General features: G+C 53.7%; 3 non-coding genes across 3 annotated transcripts; 2 read left to right on the top strand and 1 right to left on the bottom strand.

Annotated features, from left to right (window-relative positions):
• The first annotated feature begins 3051 nt into the window (after positions 1–3051).
• Positions 3052–3123, top strand: TRNAQ-UUG. Its single transcript has one exon. It is a non-coding gene; the product is annotated as a tRNA-Gln (tRNA).
• Positions 3124–3925: 802 nt separating this feature from the next.
• On the top strand, positions 3926–4019 carry TRNAI-UAU. The gene is made up of 2 exons: positions 3926–3963; positions 3984–4019. It is a non-coding gene; the product is annotated as a tRNA-Ile (tRNA).
• Positions 4020–5840: 1821 nt separating this feature from the next.
• TRNAS-AGA lies at positions 5841–5922 on the bottom strand. The gene has a single exon. It is a non-coding gene; the product is annotated as a tRNA-Ser (tRNA).
• Between the last annotated feature and the right edge of the window lie 2934 nt (positions 5923–8856).

The raw sequence follows: 8856 nt of genomic DNA, 5'->3' as shown, positions 1-8856 counted from the left end.
TGGGGGATTGCTCCCAAGATCCAGTACTTTGGGTTCAAACGTCTCCCAGCTTCCTTGGGGAAAATAACACCAAGGCTTTGTTGCAATATACAAGAAGGAAGGAGTTTTTCCACCCCAGATGGGACTTGAACCTACAATTGCTGGCTTAGGAAGCCAATGCCTTATCCATTAGGCCACTGGGGCCCTGAAGAGCAGTGGAAAGAAGGATGGAAATTCCCTCTCAGGATTGCACATTCCTCACATTCACTCAGAAGCCAAATACCCATTTAATGGCCTTACAGAAACGTCTGCATCCCCGGGCAGCGAGGCACCTGGGCAGGTGGCTGACAGAGCTGAGCACCACCTTTCTGCCAGCCATCGTTAGAGAAGAACCCCACCCTAGAGTCACCCCTCCCTCCTTCAGCACCTCCACGGCTGTGGCTCTGAGTGGCAGTAGGATGATTGGGGGTGAATCCGGGGCTGGAAGGGGGGTAAGGTCGGCCTGTAAGGAGTAACCAGGTGGGGCAGACCCAGGGGGAGGCTGTGGGCTGCTGGTTGGGATCCGAGCTCTAGATCAAAGCTGCACAGTGACCTGACACCCAGGGTTACAGGGCCGACATAGTGACCCCCTTACTGGCCTCGGTGACCCCCAAACCCTTGTTACTAAGGGCATTGAGGAGTCTCTGTCCCTTAATAACTTCTGGGAGCTCCCCAGCAGGCTGCGGGCGTCAGCCGCCTCCTGCCTCACAGGTTAGACTCTCGGCGCTGTGCCAGCCGCCCCCTCGCTTGCAGGCCCAGTGTAAGAAGAAGGAGGCGCGGTGCTGGCAGAAGAGGGTTTTGATTAATCGACCTCTGTGTGATGGGCACAGGACGCTTCCACTCAGTAGCACAGCTGGGGGGGAGCAGGGGGAGCAGCTAAGGGCGTCGGCTTCCTCCGGTGGGGGTGTGGAGCAGCCGTTCGTTTTCCTGTTCGCACTCCTCTGCGGTGTGAAAATCGGGGAGGGGAGGCAGAAGCCCCATTTCCCTCCTGAAATGACGCCCAGTGGGGGAAGCCAGGACAACAGGGTGGGGCGGCAAGTGGTGGCCAGACTCTCGCCGACAGGGTCTAGTCTAACTCAGGGTCCAGCTCAACTTCCTCCCCGCACCACTGGCCCCTAGTCCCCTTCCACCACCAGGTCAACCCGGGCACTAGGGCAGGAACAGGGTGAGGCAGCAAGTCAAGCTGAGCAAGGCAGGCAAAAGCGAGTCTTGTCTTCATGGGCCGCTCCCAATGACGTCCTTTTTGTGTGCAACTGCTGCAAAAACATCCCTGGCAGAGAAGCAACAGGCCAAAATGCTGCCACACAGCTGCCAATGTAGCTCAGTTAGGCGAGCGTTAGACTGAAGATCTAAAGGTCCCTGGTTCAATCCAAGGCTTTGGCAGGCCCTTTCATCCCTCTTTGCACAGCGGTGGCTTGTTTTCTGGGAGCACAGTGGTCCCTGCACCCAAGGTGAGTCCCTGAGTTTGGGCTCTGCAGTAGGAAAAGATATTGTGGGCTTCTGCCCCTAATTGGCTGGCCTGACATTTAACAATGAGGGACAGGAGCTGTCTCTCCTAAGTGAGTTATTGGTGGACCTAACATGGCAGGAAGAGAGTGCTAGAGGGGGTGCTGGGCAGTGACAGGCAGGTATAGGGGATGAAAACTCTTCTGTGCAGCTGAGGGAGGGCAGTACCAGGGAAGGGGCATGTGTGAAAGTGGCCCTGTGGAAGGGAGTTGGGGGCCCAGGAGGAGGCACTTGATGTTCAGTGTCTTGGAGCAGCTGGGCTTGGACATGGTGGGTGTTCAGGAAATGCACATTAACGACTCTAGGGTAGCTTGATGGGCAGAGGGTGATTGGAGGAAGGGCCCATCTCTCTGGTCCTCCAGGCCAGGGAAGAATGATGGGGCTGGAGTCTTGTTCTTCACATTCGCGGTGTGAGTACAGAAGGGGCTGGAGCTCCGACCAGGGAAGGCATTACTGGTGGGCTTTGTGCTCCATGGCACTGGTTACGGCTATATTAGTGTGTATGGTCCCCAATTAAGGCATGAAAGGAAAGTTCTATGAAGGAACTGGCTCCCTTCTTCTAGACTGCACGGTGTTTGGTGTCGGGGGGGATTTCAATTGTTGCACCGGCCTGAGGACTGCTGGTCCTGTTTTCCCAACTGTCAGAGGAAACTCTTCTATGATGAGCACTACCTGGTGCAGGTCTATAGCGAGGTCGGCTTAGAGAACGTGTTTCTGCACAGTGAACCAGTGGAGGGTGAGCAGTAACCTCCTATTCCTCTGACCCGAGCTCACACCAGCCGCAGAGGGGATACACCTTTCTGTGGGGACAGGCCAGGAGTCACACTGACTGGATTTCCGTGAAGGAGAGCACGTCGACAGCCCAGAGCAAGGTGGAGCCAATGGACAGTTCGGATCACTCAGCTCTCACCATGTGCTCAATGTGGGCAATTCCCTGACCCATGGCAGAGGCTATTGGAAGCTGAACATCCAGAGCTTGCAAGATAAAGGGGCAGGGAGGTGAGGCCTGGCTGTGTTGGCAGAATGGGAAAGCATCAGAGGGTTCTGTGGTTACCAGGGGGATTGGTGGGAGTCGGTGAGGGAGGAGTTGGCGGCTTTGTTCCGGCGGCCGGGGAAACACCACAACATTAAAGAAACCAACGGTGCCAATTCCTGCAGTGTCACCTGTGGGATTTCCACAAGAGCATCCAGGCAGGGGAGCCAGTCAGCGTGTGACTGTACGACCGGATCAAGTGACAGCTGCCCGAGTTCCAGGAGATGAGGCTGCAGTTGGCTGATATGAGCGGGAGCATTGAGTGAAGGGAGGAGCAGACTCCCCTGACATTTTTGCAGCCTGCAGGGAATGGAGACAAAGCAGGGGGATGCAGGGACTCAGGGCAGGACCCACGGATCTGGTAGTGCAGGACCACAGTCGCTGGAGGAGGAGAGAGAGTCCCGCGAGAGGAAGCTGATGGTGGGAAGCAATAAGTGCAGAGTGCAAACCAGCCAGCTGAGAGTCACAGGGGTCTAGAAAATGAAACAGCAGCAGGTCCCATGGTGTAATGGGCAGCACTCAGGACTTTGAATCCTGGAATCTGAGTTCAAATCTCAGTGGGACCTCGTGGCGATACGTTGCTTTGCTACAAAGCACTGGAGCTCAATGTGTTTGGTTACGTTCTCTCAGGGTCAACTAGAGTGAGGTTTTTTCCTCACGCTGGGTGACTGATGCCCACTGGAGATAGGTATTTGGTCTGGCTGGTTCAATGGGCTGGCGGCTATAGGTTGGGGTCCTAAAACTTAACAGTCTGGCTAGAGATTCCTGCGGGGTGACCTGATGGTTGCGTTTCTTGCTGCTTCACCTGATGTCCACAACGTTGGTCCCTGTAGCTGTCACACTCTTCCTCTTGCCCACAAGGCATTTAAAGGAAGGAGGGCCAGGGCCAGGCTTCACAGTCAGGGCTAGGCAGGAGGGAGGCAGAGTCCCAGGCTGGAGCCCAACACACCTCTCCTCCTCTGGGCACCTGGGGTGTTGTTCCCCCCTGTTCAGGCCCCCCTGGGGCCCTGCACGTCACACAGCTCTCCCTGATTTCAGCTGTTAGTGAGGGAGCCTCCCTGCTAGCGCAGACTGGGCAGTTTCTTGCATGAGAGACACTGTCCCAAAGCAGGACTAATGCTTAGAGCTGGTTATCAGTGATTTCAGACCTGTTGGTCTGCAGCAAGACTCTCCATTGAGTCTTAATCAGCTCTGTTATTACACAGGGAAGAACAAAAGGGTCAAATGGGGCCTGGAACCCTTAAGAAGGATCCACCCCACCGAGTACAACACTTGTCGCTACCTGCTCCCAGCCCCACTGAGAATGTTTTGGGGGTCACTCCTTGGCTGTATCAACCTAGGGCTCTCAGAGAAACCAAGTTAACAGGTACTCCAGTGGCGCAATTGGTTAGCGGACAGTACTTATAGGGCAGTGCTGAGAGGAGCTATGCTGAGGTTGTGAGTTCAAGCCTCACCTGGAGCACTGGTTTTCATTAACCAAGTGGCATCACCCCCTTATCTGGCCCTGTGGAATGTAGAATTCCAGCCCTGGGGACCCTCAGGAGACAGCTAATAAAAAATGCCTCCTTCAATTACTACCTCCTCTCCAGAGCACAGGTCAGAATCTACAATCCTTTCTCCCCCACAGCCCCTGTGCCAGGATCCCTCAAGCAGAGTCTGGAGTCCTGCCCATGGCGTCTGTACTATTGACACAGACTAAGTGACAGGGACAAAACACTCAAATCCCGCCTGGTGCAGGGAGCCAGGTTTGCTCTTCAAATTCTGTCGTTGGTACATTTCCAGGCCTGGGAATGTCCCACAACAGCATTGAATGGGAAGCTGCCTGCAGAACAGTGACACTGCACAGAGCTCCTGTGGAGGAGGGGTGGGAATTAGTAACATTTTGGGGATCGTTTGGGAAATGAGCCTTTGCTGACAAGGTTTGTCTCTGTTCATATTTCACCTTCAGGTGTTATGTTGAGGGATCTTTAGTATATTTTTGGGAGGTTAATAACTATCTCCTCAACTTTATTTACTCATCTTAAAAATTGGTGTCACTTGATTTTTGCATCTCCCTGTGAACATGCAACTGACACGTGTGGCTTTCTACAGGGGGCCATGATGTTATAGTTGAGGAATTCAGTCTTTGTACTTCTGGGGGGGGGTGTTGCTTTTTTACAGCTGCCTCACGGCCAGGCACACCAGGCTGTTAGCTGCAACCACAGTCCTTGCCAGGGGCCCCTGCTGACCCCTGGGCGGCTGCACTGCTGTGCTGGAGTGACTCTGCAGGTGGAGAAGCTGCTGTGGAGCAATGTAGAGCAGGTGCAGGAAGGACACACGGTCACTATTCACATTCTGAAGTGCACAATTTTCCAAATTTGGGAATAGATTCATAGACTTAAGGTCAGAAGGGACCATTATGATCACCTAGTCTGACCTCTTGCACAATGCAGGCCACAGAATCTCACCCACCCACTCTTGTAACAAACCCCTAACCTATGTCTGAGTTACTGAAGTCCAAAAATCGTGGCTTAAAGCCCTCAAGGTGCAGGGACTCCTCCAGCAAGGGACCCCGTGCTCCACGCTGCAGAGGAAGTCGAATGTCCGAGAACAATTCTAAGGGGAAGGTGAATGCGGAGCAATGACACTGGAGATGCCCAGACCTCCAGTGGGGGCAGCATGGAAATTAATAATGGGAAGATCATTTGCGAAATTAGTCGTCACTGACAAGATTTGTCTCTGTTCCTATTTCACGCTATGGTGTTAGTTAGAGGAATCAGTACAGATTTTTACTATATTGATTAAACACTTAATTTTATTTAACCAAGCCAAAAACTTAGTGTCACTTATTTTTTCTCTGTCCTAGCAAGAATGAATTGAATTTTGTAACTTTCTGGAAAGTGCAGCGAGATTAAATGTGGGGAATTCAGTCTTTGTGTTTGTGAGCTGATGTTTTCCTCTCACAGGTCAGTGCCTGCATTGAAATACCAAGAGGGATCTAAGGGCTGGTGTACGCTGGGCACTGAACTGACAGAGCGACGTCTCTCAGGGTGTGACACCCCCCACAAACCCATAGAGTTAAGGTGACCTAAGCCCTGGTTAGATAGTGCTAAAGGAAAGGAAGATTGTTCTGTCCATGTAGCTATTACAGGGATGGGAAAATCCCTCCAGTCACTGTCTACTCCAAAGTGCTATAGCAGTGCCACAGCAGCATTTTAAGTGTAGACAGAAAGGAACTAGCTCTGGCTCACACTGTGGATGCTCAGGTACTAAGACTACAATAATGACAACAGCTCAGTGCTTGCGTAGTTGGCAGGATTCGAACCTGCGCAGGGAGACCCCAATGGATTTCTAGTCCATCGCCTTAACCACTCGGCCACAACTACTTGACATGCATCTGCTTTGCTACATGATGATTCTGTTCTCACTGAATTGTCACTTCAAATTGTTTGCTCAGACCAGCTTCCCCAGCACACTCATGGCAGTGCATCAGTGTAAGTGTGTCCTTGGCTGAACAGCGAGAATTCCTGCCCATTTCCCTTCCGGTTGGAGCAGGATTAGAGTGTGTTTGTGTGAATGACATTGCTCTAGATAGTTGTTCATTCTCCAATCTGACAATTGAGACAGTCCCTCTCCCATTCAAATCTCCAGCACATCGTTCCAATAGCAGGGGGCAGGATTTATCTGGGGCACTGAGGGCTGGTGCATGAACTCAGCATTGCATTCCACCCTTGATGTTTCATGGACTAACAACAGCAGCAGAAAGAAAGAGCCGAGCCAATATCGCCCTGGCAGGGATGCAGGTGCCATGACCCCTCTGTCTGACCGTCGCCATTGCAGGAGAAGAAGGTTCACTGGCATCGAATGCCCTGGCTCAGACCAGAGACACAGGGAGGTTTTGCTGTTTATGGATCTGTGCAAAGGAAATTTTGTCTCTGTGTGAAACTGAGGTCAGAAATGAAACGTCCACATGGTGGCCCAATGCTCTATGGAATGTGGGTGAAGGACTCGGGCTGAGAAATGATTTAACAGGGGTTTGTTTCAATTTATTGCCCTGATTAAAATCTATGGCTAAAAGGCAGCCACTGTTGTTAGTACTTGTACCTGTGTAGGGACACCCCAGTGGGTGTCAAGTCCATTGTCTTCACCAGGGGCAGTCGATTATTTTAGCAAAGTACAAATTTCTTGGTCAAGGCCTAGGCTCCTTTCCCTTTAGCCTTGTAGTTGACCAAGGGCAAAGCTGAACATCTCCTCAGATACCAGGGAGTGTTTCTGTCCATTCCTGCGAGCTACACAGGGGTTTGATGTTGCTGCTTTCAGTCCTCTGGCTCTGCCGGGATAAGGAACAATTCAGGCTGTCACTGAACTGAAGGAGGAAGATCAGTTTTTGACAGGCAGAGGGACGCCTCCTCTTAAAGGTGTTTGTCTGGCTGGCAGTCCTGGTCCCCAGGTCTCGCCCGTGGGGCTCCAGCAGTTTTGGGACCGGGTCACTCCCTTGGCCCCACCTGCTGCCCCCAGGCGCCACCCCCCCCCAGGGGCCCTGGCAGTGCAGCGGAGCTGAGCAGCATCTGCCTGCTCGCTCCAGTGGCTGCCGGCCCCTCCCAGAGTCTGCACGCCCTCCTTCCCCACCCCCACCCCAAACTCCTCCCAGAGCCTGCACCCCACCCCTCCTCCTGTTCCCCACCCCTGCCCCAGCCCAGAGCCTGCACCCAGCACCCAAACTCCCAGAGCCATAACAAGGAATTTTTGTGCCCGAGGCAAGGGCCGGCTCCAGGCTCTTTGGCGGCAGGTCCCTGAGTCCCTGTTGGAGGGAAGGATCTGCCGCCCAATTGCTGCCAAAGAAGCAGCAGTGGTAGAGCTGCCGCCGAAGTGCCGCTGATTGTGGTAGAGCTGCGCCCCTCCACTTTGCGTGCCTGAGGCAAGTGCCTCACTCGCCTCACCCTTGTTACAGCGCTGCAAACTCCATCCCAGAGCCTGCCCCCCAGAACCCCTCCCCCACCCAAACTCCCTCCCAGAGACCAGCCTCTCACCCCTTCTGCACCCAAACTCCCCACAGCCTGCACCCCAGCACCCCTCCCCACCCAAACTCCTCCCAGAGACCAGCCTCTCACCCCTTCTGCACCCAACTCCCCCCAGAGCCTGCACCCCTCCTGCACCCCAATCCACAGCAGGGGGGTGGGGCTTGAAATGAATTTAAACACTCAGCATTTTCCTATGCAAATGAATAAAGACCTAGCAGAGCTGTCCAGCAGCTGAAATCAGTTCCAGTCCTCGGCGTCTCTAAGAGGGACACTCGGTAGCTGAGGCACGTGGGACACCTCTGTGGTGATGACAGGTGAAAAAATGCTGGATTCAATGAAAGCTGAGACCATAGGAGGGGAAGGTGAACGGCAGCACCACACAGGGACATAACACTCAGACACGGGGCTTCACTGTCACTTCCCCTGTGTTTTCCATTATTTATATCCCCCTCCCCCACACACTGTCACACACAACCTTCTCCCCTTGAGCCCAATCCAACCCTCCCCCTCTCCCCCACACGCCATGGGACACAGCCTCTCGGTGACTCACCCAGATGGGGGCTTGTCTCTGCATCTGCCCAACAGGGGAGCAGAGAGCCGAAAGGGCCACAGGAGACCAATGGAGCTAGGCAGGGATAGAAAAGACTTCCCCTCCCTTCCCAAGAGTCCCGTTAATCTCACCCATGGGACGTTCCAGCACCGGGTGGGCTCAAAGCACCAACCTTCCCCTCAGCAACGGAAGGGGGGAACCAGCTCTATCACACAGAAGGAGGCTCCCACCTCTGCTGCTGCCATCCTGCAGCCTTTAATATGGATTTGTTTTAGCTAATGCAACCCCCTCAACCCCTAATCCATCCATGAATCAAGGAGAAAAGACACTCACTCAGGCACCAGAGGTGCAATGGGTTAGTGCCCAGTACTTACAGAGCAGTACTGAGTGGAGTCATGCTGAGGTTGTGAGTTCAAACCTCACCTACAGCACTAGTTTCCTTTAAGCAAATGGCTTCTGCCAATCATTTTGTCCTGCAGAAAATACAATTGCAGCTCAGAAGACACCGGGGTCCCCTTGCTTTACAGAGAGCAGGACAGAGTCCACAGATCTCCCAGGCTCTGCTCTCCACCAGCCGCCTGTGTCAGGAGGGGTCGAGCAGAGCCCAGAGCACTGCCCCCGACTCCCCCTCAGTCTTTGCTCCCCAAACCACCTGTGTGCTCACCCTCTTCGCTGTGAGACTCAAACCCTGCCTGGCTTTCTGTATGTTGGGGGTGGGGGTTCATCTGCCGTGTTGATGTGCATGTGGG

This window comes from Mauremys reevesii, linkage group 12 (assembly GCF_016161935.1).
Source record: "Mauremys reevesii isolate NIE-2019 linkage group 12, ASM1616193v1, whole genome shotgun sequence".
Lineage (NCBI taxonomy): Eukaryota > Metazoa > Chordata > Testudines > Geoemydidae > Mauremys > Mauremys reevesii.
Note: the sequence above shows the minus strand (reverse complement) of the source record. Positions and strands in the feature narration are given on the sequence as shown.